Raw genomic sequence first — 14,198 nt, 5'->3', positions numbered from 1 at the left:
TTACCCTATTACAGGTCTACAATCTTTTTCCCCTTATCTGGCCCTTGGGGCCAGATGTGTTTTAAAATTCAGAGTCTTTTTAAGAAAGGTAATTGGTGTATATATGTAATACCCCCAAGGAGGTCTGGGGTCAGCATCCCATAATCAAACTCATTATTGTGGCAGTGACATGTAAGAATATTCACACTAAATGGGATGACTAGATTACAAATGATTTTATGTAGTTCAGATCACATTTTGCCACCAAATGAGGTTGGGTTAGTTTTGCTGCCAAATGAGTTATTTTTAAGAATTTTACTTTTCAGAAGTGTTTTTTTGTTTTGTTTTTGTTCTTTTGGCATGGTAGATGAGGAATTGTGGACCTGTGTTTACCTTCAGTGGAAGACTGAAAGCCGGCTGAGGTTTTATGAGCTATTTTTTCCTTTCTTGTTCAGGGGCTAACCTAGAACTAAGTATTAATATGTTATTTTCAGTGGGGCTGACAGTTAATGCTGCTAAATATTGAACGCTTCTAAACAATGTTTTCCTCCTGAGCAGTAAGAAAGATGCTTTTCACTTCTCCCCTCTGACCCCCCCAATTTTAGGGGTGTGTATGTTTGCTTTATTTTATTTTTGAGAATTGTAGTTAAATCTGGTATCTCCTGCAGAAGAGAAAAGTCTGATTTGTCACAGTTTCTTGGATTTATGACATCATATATCATTATTTTCTAGGAGAGATCATGGCATGAGTTGGGATTTAAGGTAATTGCCTCCTTAGGAGCCCCATTTCATCTTTATTATTCTAAGGGCAGCATCCCAGTTTCAGAGTACTCAGGCCTGTCGCTTTTTTGTGTTCCCATGCCTTTCCCAGAGTTTTGGCATTTCCTTCCCTTTAGATCAGAGGATGGATGGGAAAGGAGAAAACTCCAGTAAAACCACTTGGTCGCTTGGGGTGGTTACAGTGAAGTTTGTTGGAATGGAAGTGGATATTATATTTTTCCCCCTCTTCATATCTGAAATGATGTCTGAGCTGTGTCTTCATTACAGCAAATGGGGCATCTTAAACCAGCGGGGCCACCACACCAGAATCAGGTCAGGGCTTTATAAACGGTGTGTCTACGTCCGTCCCTCCTGGATGACATGTGTTTTTGTGAAGGTCGTGCATTACAGAGCATTAGAGGATGCTATTCACATAGACTATGGTTTGACTTGACTATAACATAAAAAATATGCTCTAGAATTATGCAGTGTGTAAATCACAGCAGCCCTTTAAAAGTCACCCCATGGCATGTTTCAGAAATTGGCCATCTCCTACCACAGGCCCAGTCAGCCTGTGTTCAGAAGTATACCCCCTGCTCCTTATTCCAATAACTCAGTTTTTTCTTTTACAAAAGTCCAAACCTCTTTTAAGACAATCCAGTGATGAATTCTGTAGCTAAACATAGAGAATTTTAGAATGGCCTGTTTCATTATTATCTAATTCATTATTCAATAATTATTATTATTCAATAATAATTTCATTATTATTATATGAAATTAATATTGAATTAATATTAATTAATTCAATAATGAATATTGAATTACTCTCACTCCTGAATATTGATTGCTGTGAGCTGAGTTATATTGCCCAAGAAGAGATATTGGAGTTGTCAGTGGCTTCCATTTACCTGGACCTCCCTACCTTCTCCTGGCAGTGAGAGTTAATGGGACTGCTCCTTGGAGATTCAGAGGGTTCTCCTTTTCAAGGTCTTGTTGAGGTGTTCTGAAGGTTACTCTTTCCTTCTAACCTGATCTGAATCTGGTCACAGCCTTATAAATGATGTGTCTGTGGCCCTCCCGAATGTATCACACATTTTTTCTTTGTCACTTTGCCCTTGGTTTAGAGAGCTGGCTTGGGAATTTGTTGGACCAATGTGGGGAATTTTAATTTGCCTCTATGGGCACTACAGCTCTGAAAGCATGTTCACAGAGGCCTCTGACCTAAAGGTCCAAGGGGACGCACACGTCAGTCTTTTTAGGCCAGCTCAGATCCATTGTAGCATTTCTCAGACTTGGTTGCCTTTAAAGCCTGGCTGATGGGTGCCATGAAGGCATCATAAATTGGTGCCAGCTGGTGCCTTGTGACTGGAGGGTGGCTGAAGATAAGATAAGGAAGGTGAGAGCATTGTAGATGCAGTGGGATGCAGTTTGGTCCTCTTGACTTTGAGCTATTTCTTTCCTTAATGCCTCTTAGGCATGGAGAAAAGTAGAAATTCTATGTGAAGTATGTTGCATCGAGAAGGGCCATTCCGGTAGGGTCAGGTTCATTGGCCTAAAAAACAGGAGTCAGGATGCCACAGTTTTAGAGATTCATTGTGTGCGTGTGTGTGTCCCCAGAATGGGCAGGCAGTCTGATCCCTGCCTGAGTCTCATCTGGGCAGTGGAAGCACCCAGTTGTGGCCACCAGACAACAGCCCTCACCGTATTAGGGGCTCCAGTCCCAGCTCTCCCTGTGTCTCTAAATGCTGCTTTCCTCCTCTTTGGAGACTTTCTAACCATCTTCACCTGCTCTCCCAATGCACAGGACAGAGAGGTCTAGGACTGCCTCCTGCCTCCCTGGGTCTTGGGGAGACAAGGCACTGAGGCTGACCCCATAGCTGTGGGGTGATGAGATTGCAGTATTGTGGCAGGAGAGAGCTGGGTAGAGAAGGAATCCACAATTCGGTTCTACCCAGTTTGTATTGTGTGTCAGAATACAGCAGTATTGAAGTACATTAATAGGCTTGCAAGGGAACCAGTTTCTCAGTTGCTTGGCTACCAATAGTTCTTCCCCTTCTGCAAGGAGTGGAGGGGCACATGCAAGCTGGGAAGCCCCAGGGCTGTTTGGCTGTTCTTTCACCTTTCCCTGCAGGCTCACCGCCTGCTGGGCCTCCCACCTGCACCTAGACCCCAAAGGCTCAAGTTGATATTTGGATGTGATGGGAAAATTAATAGCAGATCCAAAGTAGCTCAGGAATTTTGGAATCTTACTCCTCACTGTTTCTGTCTCTTTAATCCCTTAGAGAGGAGAGTTTTGTTTTCTCTATTTCTACGTTTTTCTTTTCCTAACCCTCTCCTCTCCTCACAATTTCTTTTTCCACAGTAACTCAAAACAAGATCATCTCAAAGGTCTGATATTAACTGTTCTGTACAATAATGAAGTCCTTTTCTGTAATCAAATGTAGTAGATTCTCTTTCACTGTATCTGAAAGAAACCATTTCTTCCAGATTGGAAAACAGAAACCTCCATGACGGCTCCGCCTTCCTCTGCTGTTTGCCATGTAGTTAGTGACTTTGGTTAGTCGTGTACAGCTCTGGAATTTTTCCTCTGCGTACCTAGCATACCTTACCCTAGATAAAACCAACTTTTTTTTTCACTTGGAGGAAATAGTTTTTAGAGGCAATGGCTCTAGGCGAAATCGTGAAGTTTTATCTTCTGGGTTGCTCTACCTACTACTGCCCCCATTGAATTTTGCCTTATTTTTACCCCCATAAAAATGTATTTATTCTGTGTGCAGTTTCTTAGACCTGAGTCAGGTTACTTAGAAAATTTGGTAAAGTAGTTGTGCTAAAATGTTAATAAATGGTGCTAGCTCAGTGTGTTACCCTTCCCAGATAACACACCTGTAGAGACTCCAACTTATACATCCCTTAAGAGTCCCCCACGGAGGGGAGCTGGGTCCACACTCTGGTTCTGATTAGCAGTGTGACCCTGGACTTATTACCACCTCTCTTTATGGGTTCCATCTTCCCCACAACCAGAAAACCTTGGGGTGGGTGAATGTTTCTTCTGGCTTAACATTTTTAGGGTTTTCTATGCCTGTGATAGGCTCGAGGGGGAGATATTTTAGCAAGTGGTAAGGAGTTCTTAATTATGTTCTCACTCGTGATCATAAAATTGCCATATTGATTGGAACAAGGGTAGCATTTCATGTTATATCTCAGACGTTAAGACCAGTGACATGACAGTTAATAATTGACACCCATGTTACCTCAAAAGATTGGAGATTTACCCCTACGCTCCTACATTTGCTTTGTGATCCATTATGTTTCACTTTTGTAACCCTTTTTGAACCTATGAAACCTACTTTTATTTTTCCTCTCTTAACAGTCTTTTCATTTTTTTTCTGGAGCTACTTCTTTAAGCCTCAGGAGTTGCCCACCCCAATAAATGATATAAATTTATATTGTTTCCTATCTCCTTCCCCTTTATACCTATCTTCCTTTTAAGCCGAAGATTAATTCTTTTTAGCCTCTTCACACACAAGCCATACAGTTGTTTTAGTAAAGAGTCTCTCTTCTGGCAGTGATATAAAGTGTATTTTTTACGGGAGGAAGTGATTGGCTAGGGCAGAGCTGGGTGATTTTTCTTTTGAGGAAATGTGTATTACAGATTTTCCACTTTAAAATAAACTGTCCTCGGGCTGGCTGGTTAGCTCAGTTGGTTAGAGGGCAGTGTTATAACACAAGGTCAAGGGTTTGGATCCCTGTATGGGCCAGCTGCAAAAAAAATTAAAATAAAATAAAATAAAATAAATCGTCCTTAAGAAAAATGAGTTGGAAAATATAGCAAGTAGAAAAGAAAATTTGGGCTTCCTGTTTTATCAAATGAGCCGTGAGCAGGCAAGTGCTTTCTTGTGGCCAGGCTGTGAACAGCACAGCGCCCGCCTGCGGACAAAGGCTGCTCTCCGGGCGGCCGCCGCAAGGAGGTGTCAGGATGGAATGCAGCCTTTTGTTCCCAGCGAGGTCCCTAGTGAACGGATATCCTCTTTCTTTTGTAGTCAGCCTTGGTGGATTCTTGTTAGGCCTACTTGTGAGCTTTTCATAAAATGACCCGCAGTCTCTGAGCTCGCTTTGCAAGTTAGGAGTAGAAAGGCCCAGACTGGAGCTGTTACCCTGAGTTAGGACCAGAGCCCTAAGGCTTCTCCTTCCTCCAGAGCAAGACAAGCCCGAGAGACCTAGAGCCCTCCTTGTGGGGTTAATGCTCTGAAAATGCCCCTTCCCAAAGAGTCTTCTAAGTCTGTAGACATTACAGACTGGCCAAGGCTCAGATCTCAGCAAGGCCGTTTCCTGCAGTCAGCTGGGGATACATTAGGTCACCCAGCAGATTAAAAGAGGAATAATTATGTGAATCCCAGCACCAAGAATAAGTGCCCCAGCTGTTGGCCTCGTGGGGAAGGGGCAGTGGGGAAGATGGCCACGGCCATGGTCACAGTTAAATGGCTGTCTTTGAGGAAAGTCTTTTCTTCCGGCAGGAAAACAGGCCAGTCTGCTCTGAATTAGCCAGCTAACAAAGTCATGCAAGGGGCTTACAGAAACAATAGCACGCAGTACATTCCGTGAGGTCTTAACAAGTTATATGAACCAAATAATGGCCCGATTGGCTGGCGCTGCAGGTTTTTGCCTGAGTGTGCACATCTGCAGCGCTAACGCCGTCCCCTGTGGGACCGGAGATGAAACGCCACCAGCCGTGAATGTGAAACGGCCCTGGCTGGCTCTGGTGCCACATCCACTGGGATGAAAGGGAGCTCCCATCTGACTTCTCCCACTCCGCCCCAAAAACATTCTCTGCAAATATTCTTGGAAGGTTTAGCGTGACTGCAGTTTTAAAACAATTGCTGAGACAGGGTGGTAAGAAAGAGGAATAGGGGAGGAAGACAGTCCCTCATTCAATGGAATCTTGTCCTTCAGATCTGTGAAAATGTGGCCATTTATAAAAAGTAAAACCTTATCATGAAAACATATGTTCATATAAAAGTCTGTATGTGCATGTTTATAGTGACATTATTCATAATTGACAAAAACTGGGAACAATCCAAATGTCCTTCAACTGTTGAATAAACTGTATATAGTACACCCACACAATGGCATACTATTCAGCCATAAAAAGGAATGGATTATTGATGCACATAAAAACATGAATCTCAAATACTTCATGCTGAGTCTCAAAATGCTACATACTCTATAATTACATTTGTATGACATTCTGCAAAAGGTAAGACTTACGACAGAAAACAAATCAATGGTTAAAAAGGGGGGTAGGGGGAGAGGTGGACTGCAAGAGGGAACTTTTTGGGATGATAGAAATACCTTGATTGTGGTGGCAGTTATCTGATGATGTTCATTTGTCAAAGCTGATAGGATTGTACTAAAACGGGTGACTCTTAATGATTGCAAATTATACTCAATAAACTTGACTGTTCTCAAAATGCTACATACTCTATAATTACATTTGTATGACATTCTGCAAAAGGTAAGACTTACGACAGAAAACAAATCAATGGTTAAAAAGGGGGGTAGGGGGAGAGGTGGACTGCAAGAGGGAACTTTTTGGGATGATAGAAATACCTTGATTGTGGTGGCAGTTATCTGATGATGTTCATTTGTCAAAGCTGATAGGATTGTACTAAAACGGGTGACTCTTAATGATTGCAAATTATACTCAATAAACTTGACTGTAAAAAATAAGCTAAAGGGGTCGGCCCGGTGGCACACTGGAGAGTGCACCACTTGGGAGCGCAGTGGCGCTCCCGCCGAGGGTTCGGATCCCATGTGGAGACCGGTTCCCGCTCACTGGCTGAGCGAGGTGTGGGCGCGACACCAATGGTTGCAATCCCGTTACCGGTCAGTAAAAAAGACAAAAAAGGAAAAAAAAAAAAAACAAGCTAAAACCTTATATTTTAGCCATTAAGTGCTGCCACCTCAGTAGGGACAGTTTTCAGTTTTGAGATGGGCCACATCAGTGAGGCCAGATCAGATGGAGAAAGTGCTGAGCTTACAGATTTTTTTACTGCATTGGCTCATTCATCAGATATTTTTGAGCATGCACCATGTGTTTGTAATTGTTCAGTCAAGTCAGACTGGGTAGGAGGAAGGTGTTTTCAAGAGCCTAACCTGAGATAGTGGTAGAGGATATAGAAAGTCAGGCCAGGGAGGCCTTTCAGAGATGGAGTGAAGACCCATTTTATTAGGTGAGCTGACAGGTCCTGGCAGGACTAAATGGAGCAGGTGAAGGAGAGGAAGCCGGCGGCAATTTCACAGTTCACACTAGTGCCTGACATCTTGCCAGAAGCCAGGAAATTTTTGAGGGAGGAAAGGAGATTTCCATTTGGAAACCTTGCTACCACAATGACATTAAATAAATTCATAAGCATTTGAGAATATCTTTAGACCAGGTGGGTTAGCACACTACTGCCCAAGACCAAATCTAGCCCACTGCCTGTTTTTTAATATGGCCCACATGCTAAAAATAGATTCTGTATTTTAAAATAGTTTTTAAAAAATTAAAAGAAGAGTAACAAAATCATATAAAATTTGAATTTCAATGTGCATAAATAAAATTTTATAGGAACACAGCAATGTCCTTTCATTTCCGTGTTTCCTGTGGCTGCTTTCGCCCCTCTATAGTGGGCCTGAGTGTTGAGACAGGATGGCCCACAAAGCCTAACAGCATCCTTTACAGAACAGACTTGTTGACCCCTGCTGTAGACTGTTTGCACCTTCACTTGTCCTGTTTTGTCTCCCCAGTAATGTGTGCAGGCTTTCACTTCGAAATTGTCTTTCCATTGTGATGCTTTCACGGGCAACCTGGCATCACTGACATCACCTTTCTCTTGCCTAGTGACAGAGCAATGGGTCCTTGTGCAAGTTTTGTGATCTTGCGCAATCACAGAGACAATGCTGTTGCCACAGTATGCAGAGTTTGGATGCCTCTCAGCATCTTGCTGGGTTGACCCGTTTGCTCTGAGCAGCATTTCTCTGATCAGGTCAGTTCTGGCACCTTCAGTGCTGCTGGATGAAGAGCTGTGAGGGGACAGCTTAGGTACGTGAGTCCTAACTGCTCCTGCCTGGGGCTTGTCTCCTCAGGTTAGACATTGCTTTGCCAGTGTAGCCGAGATGTTTTTCTTATGTCCCGAGTCAGACAGAAGTGAATTCTCCCTGGGCCTTTTGAACTTGACAGTTTGAGACAAGGTCAAAGCCTGGAGCTGCCCTCTTGAGGTGCTTGACAGAGTCTGGTTTGGCCAGTAAATGGAATAAGCCAGATTCTGTGTTGTATTCATACTCTGTGTGGCAGACTTCAGCTTTGAAGCTGAGGCTCCATCCTTCCTGGCTCAAAGAAGAGGATTCCTCTGAGACCTTAAACAATATAAGAGGTGGTGAAGAAACCAGAAGTCTAACAGTCAAGCGAGTATTGAAAGTGACTTCTAGGGCCGGCCTGGTGGCGCACTGGAGAGTGCGCCGCTTGGGAGTACAGCGGTGCTCCCGCCGAGGGTTCGGATCCCATGTGGAGACCGGTTCCCGCTCACTGGCTGAGCGCGGTGCGGGCGCAACACCGAGGGTTGCGATCCCGTTGCCAGTCCCCGGTACGGGTGCGACACCGAGGGTTGCGATCCCATTACTGGTCAGTAAAAAAAAAGACAAAAAGGAAAAAAAAAAAGAAAGTGACTTCTCATGGGACTCCCCTCCATAACTGGACTTAGATCTGAGGTGTCCTGTCCACCTCTAACCTCATCTGCTGCCATCCCCCTTAGTCATTCCATTCCACCATCCTGGCTTCCCCTATGGCCCCTGGGTCTTTGCCTTTCCCTCATCCTGGAAGGTTCTTCTAAGGCAGAACAGCCGAGTGGTTTGGAGTGGGTGCTATAATGCTGTTGCAGGTTGAATTGTGTCCCCGAAAAAGATACGTTGAAGTCTTAATTCCCAGAACCTGCAGATGTGACTTTATTTGGAAATAGGGTCTTTGCAGATATAACCAATTTAAGATGAGGTCATACAGGATTAGCCCTAATCCAATGACTAGTGTCCTTATTAGAAGGGAATTTAGACACAGACACACAGGGAGAACACCATGTGACGACAGAGGCAGAGACTGAAGGGATGAGTCTACAAGCCAAGGAATGCTAAGGATTGCCCACAACCACCAGAAGCTAGGAAGAGGCAGGGAAGGGTCCTCCCCTGGAGCATTCAGACAGAGCTTGGCCCTGCTAATTCCTTCATTCCAGGCTTCCAGCCTCCAGACTGGGAGAGAATAAATTTCTATTTTATAATCACCAAGTTTGTGGTAATTGGTTATGGCAGTCCTAGGAAATTAATATGAGTATACTTCAAAAAGGTCATGGAAAGACTCATATTAACTTTTTTTTTTTTTTTTGTCCTTTTTGAGACCGGCCGCACCGTGCTCAGCCAGTGAGCGCTGCTGAGCTCCCAGCACCGCACTCTCTGAGTGCGCCACGGGCTCGGCCCCTCATATTAACTTTTAATTATATTTTTCCATGACCTTTTTGAAGTGCCCTCGTGCAGATGCAAAGCTCCATCTTAGCCGCTTCTTGTTTGTGTCAGTGGAATCATCTGGAGCTTAGTTTCCTTAACAGTAAATGGGAGAATTGGGGGGTTAAATGAGATAGTAGATGTAAAGTTCGCAGCACCGTGCCTGGATTTAGTTAGCACTCAGTAAATACTAGTTTAGTAACTATTACTCCAGGTCTATGTGACGGCTGCATCCTGGCTCAGATTTCTCTGCCCCAGAAAGACCTTCCCTGACTTCCCTGCTAAGAGCAGCCTCTCCCATCACTGTCTGCTTACTGTGTGTGTTGTCCTCATAGCACTTGTCCCAAATTTGTTTACTTAAAAGAAAAAGAAAAAAAACTTCTCACTAGAGTGCCAGTTCTGAGGGCAAGGACCTTTTCTCGTCCTCTTAATGAATACGAGGGTGCTTCGAAAAGTTCAAGGAAAGATTTGCATTATCTTTTAATTCTGTTTTACCACAAACTTTTTGAAGTGCCCTCATATATAGTGACTGAGTGACCACATACAACAGATGCCAAGGACATTTAAATTGAGGGAGGGGGGAATGAGGGTGTCCCAAAGATCCTTACGTTTCTCAAAGCAAGTAACACTGATGTCCCTAAAAATTTTACAGAAATTCTTCAGTGTTTTTATTTCAAGACAGCAAGGAGGTTCCCACTCCCAACCTCAGTCTACCTTCTCTTGCCAACCTGGTACAGGATAAAAAACTGTGGGGTCACTGTTGTCACCTGGACAGAGGTATGCACTGTTTTTAAAAGTGTAGTTCTGGGGCCGGCCTGGTGACGCACTGGAGAGTGCGCTGCTTGGGAGCGCGGCGGCCCTCCCGCCAAGGGTTTGGATCCCATGTGGAGACCGGTTCCCGCTCACTGGCTGAGCGCGATGCGGGCGCAACACCGAGGGTTGCGATCCCGTTGCCGGTCCCCAGTACGGGCGTGACACTGAGGGTTGCGATCCCGTTACCGGTCAGTAAAAAAAGACAAAAAGGAAAAAAAAAAAAGTGTAGTTCTGGCAACCTCTATGACTCAGACCTTTCTACTCCTTAAGAGACCTTGCTTTCAACTATAGGGACCCAATAACTGTTCAGCACCAAAATGAGAGGCGAGGACTTTCAGCCTTGGGGCACACATTATACCAGAGCAAGATGGTCAGCATGGTGCCCGCTGCTGGGCCAGCAGGTCCGGAAGGAGATCAGGAACTAGACAGTCCACTAACCCTGCTGATAACTACCATCTGGCCCAGAGGAGAACCCTGCAAGGGACTATGAGCTCCTCGCTGACAGGCAGGATCTGAGAGTGCCGAGAAAGCACCCGTGGAAACACTGACAGAGATGCTTCAGAGCTACGTCTCACTGTGAGCACACAGCCAGGACCCAGCCCACACTGTCAGATGTCCTGGTCACACTTGTTGAGATGGGTTTCAATGTGGACACTCTCCCTGCTTATGCCAAATGGTCTCAGAGGATGCTCATCAGTGCTCCGCCAGTGACCCCCAAGGCCTTCACTGCAGAGCAGAACCGGCCCCACCTGCCGTACATCCCCAGCCATTTTCCTGAACTTCTCAATCCGCACACCTACATCAAAGCCCCGATATACCACGAGCCTGTGTCAGACTAGCAGGTCCTTCAGGAGAAGGCTGCATCCCAGAGTCACGCCGTGGAGTGGGCACTCACCTGTTTTATGGCCAAGACGGGTGAGACCCAGAGTCTTTCCAAAGATGATGTCAGCACATTTCCACTGACTGCAGCCAGACCTTTCCCCACCCCCTACCTGACAGCTCTTGCTCTGTCTGAGCTGCAGATGCAACAAGTGGAAGAGATGGACTCCTCAGAGCCGGATGGGCAGACAGACACAGAGAACCTTGCTCTTCATATCAGCACGGACGATTTGGAGCCAGGAAGGAGAACACCTCTCTCCTGCAGCAGCACTCCTCCCTGTGGGGAAGCTGGAATGGGGAGAAGAACATCGTCGATCACCCCTATCCGAGACCTGTGAAGAAACCCAAGATCTGCAGGGAGAAGTTCTTCTTGTGAGCTGAGAAAGAAGCCTGGCTTGTGCAGGCATGTGGACACCATCCGCCCAGGGGAGTTAGAGGCACTCAAGGGAAGAAGAGAGGGTGACTTCCTCGTGGCCAGCCGAGGCTGCAGAGTGGGATCAGGCGTGATTTTAATAGCAAACCTTACGTTAAGATTACCTGTCTTCACTGGATGAGTGGGTTGAAGAAGATCCAATGATAACAATGAGGTTTTCTTAATCAACCAGGCCATACCATGGGACGTTTCGGCAGCTGGTGACCTCATTTATCCTAGGGCTTGATTTCTTTGAATCCTGGGAGACCAGGGAAGGTGACAGTAGAGAAAGGGTTCTTTGCTGCTTTGCTTGCTACCAGGAAGGCTGTTTGCCCAGTGTGTATTTTAGGATATCTGGATCCTTTTTCTTGCAACTTGTGGCATCAATTTATCACCCCAGAACTTCCTTATTTCTCTCCTCACCTGGGCTCCAAGTGCCCTGCTGAGCTGACGGAAAGTGACTTTGTAGCTGCCTCAACACATTGGAAACAGGAGGCCCAAACGTCACAGCTTTGATCTGGGGCTGGCAGGAGTCAGGAGCCCTGAGTAGATAGGTTCATGTGGAGGAGAAGGACACGTCGGGGCAGCTCTTACTCTCTGGTTAGCATTTGATGGAAGCTCCCTGCAAAAGGTCGGCACTCCTGAAAGATGTGTCATTTATTGTCCCTCTGTGGGATGTGTGCTTGGGAACTACGAAGTCCTGCCCCCTCCTGGGAAAAGAGGTTTTCTCTGACAGAGCCTAGAGTGTTAGATATATTATGCTGTGATTGGATAGAGGAGCCATAGATTTTAAACAATAGGGAAAGGGTTTGGTGGAGTGGGGGTGGGAATTTGAGGGCTGGCCTTGGCCTTGTACTCTGAAAGCTGAGAAAGCTGTCCAGTCCGCAGGGAGGCTGGGCGGATGCAAGGCCTCGTTCCCACCGTGGTGGAAGTGGGCTGAGGGGAGCTACAGGCCATGCCCAGGAGTTTTCCGAGAAGCAGGTCTGAAGCTGTCCAACCTCTTTGCCTCATGGGGAGAGAAGACTGCATCCTGGATGTGTCCTACAAACCAGAAAATGAGCTTTTGAGAAAGATGCTGGGCAAGCTGATATCCTTTGGCTGCACTGAGAAGGAAGAGATGTTAAAACCAAATGCAGGAAAGAAAAATGCCAGGGACATCTGGAAGTTAACACAAGATGAGCAAGTTGTCCCCTAGGTTAGAATACTCATGTCCATATTTAACTTTATTTATATCCCTGCTTGGCTTCCACAGTCACCTCTTAATCTTCCATTCTGTTGGTGAATTTGAAACTTTGAAAAACTTGGAGACGGGACAGCAGTCCACATGTTCCTCCCACCTCACTGTCATCCAGGGCACTCTGTCCCTCTGCCTGCAAGGAAAGCTCTGCTTATAAGAAACTTGGATTCCCCAACTCTGGACCGAATGGGAGTTTTTCAAGTCTGTAGTGACCTGACAGTCTTCCAGTTGAAAGCAGTTAGACTGGCTGTGTGGACCCCTTAGAGTTTGTGACTTGGTTCATGGCAATTCTGGGCCTAGTGAGTTGAAATACAGTCACAGCTCTGAGCCACAGCAGATGCCAGCTTGCTGTTGTCACTGCTCCTGGGAGCGGTCATCCCAGTCTGTATTTCTGCAGTCCTTGGTTGTCACTACTACCCAAAACAAAACCTGGCGATGCCCTTGTGCTAAGGGATAAGGCAGATTGGAAAAGGGTTGCTATTTGTGCCATTGAGATTTTGGAGGCTGGACTGATGTAATTCTGTTCTGGATGAGAGACACTGGAAAATGGTTAGACAACTTGAAACACTGACCCAACTGTTGTGTAAAAACTGCATAATTATCAAAGTATATTTATAACTTTATATTTTTATGACTTTGGGGGACTTCTTAGAGGAAAAAAGTAGTAAATAGAGCCAGATCAAAAGCATTATTTATGAAAAGCCCATAACGAAAAAGTTCATAAGAAAAACTTGGTAAACAAGAAAAAAAAAAAAAAAAGGATTTTTAGCCTTGTAGTTGTTTGCTGTTAAACTCTGCCCTCTACTGGTAATCACATGTAACAACAGTGCAGCATTTGGCTACAATTCAGTTTCTAAATATTTCGGGAGCTTTTAATATTAAAGGTAATAGTGTCTCATGATATTATATTTCAACTTCATTAATAAGGGCTGCGTTTACAATATATAAAGAGGCAAGTGGTTTTCATTGGCTTCATATAAGGCAGATTAAAATTGCCGAGGTATTTTATTATTGGAATTAATTGTCTAACATTCTTGAACAAAGAGCTCTAAAGTGCTGTAATACTGTATGTAGATTTTTGAGGTGGGGGATTGTTGTTTGGCCTGAAGTTTTACCTGCGGTAATCAAGAAGTTTCCTTGTAAGATCTTTTATTTGAATTGTGACTTGACAGCTGAACAAACTGGCAGGTTGGCCAGAAGGAAGCTGGTATTAGGTGAGGCAGAAGACAGACATCAACACGTTTGAGATTGATGGAGAAGACTCCATGCCTGTGGGACAGACAGCACGTGCCCAAGCTGACTGCAGCAGCAGAGAGTGGTAGGAGGAGTCTTACGGGAAGCAGTCGGTACTTCTTATTTCTTGAATGGGAAAATAGTTTGGAAGCTTCAAGTGTTGGGAAATTCTGAGAAGATGGTCAAATTGTTAACAGAACAAGGCTAAATTTGTGAAGAATTTTGTTTATTTATTTATTGCCAAAATAGTGTATACATACTGCTTTGCAACTTGTTTTTTTCATTGGACATCATTCCACGTTAAGTATGTGGGTCCACTTCCTTCTTTCGAATGGCTATTTCCATTGTATGAAATACAGT

General features: G+C 44.9%; 1 pseudogene; it reads left to right on the top strand.

The window, feature by feature from the left end:
• Window positions 1-11,332, top strand: part of LOC103605985 — a 113,906-nt pseudogene extending 102,574 nt beyond the window's left edge.
• Window positions 11,333-14,198: the final 2,866 nt, after the last annotated feature.

The sequence above is a fragment of the Galeopterus variegatus genome, unplaced genomic scaffold, assembly GCF_000696425.1.
Source record: "Galeopterus variegatus unplaced genomic scaffold, G_variegatus-3.0.2 Scaffold6213, whole genome shotgun sequence".
Classification (NCBI taxonomy): domain Eukaryota; kingdom Metazoa; phylum Chordata; class Mammalia; order Dermoptera; family Cynocephalidae; genus Galeopterus; species Galeopterus variegatus.
This window is presented reverse-complemented; position numbering and strand designations above follow the sequence as displayed.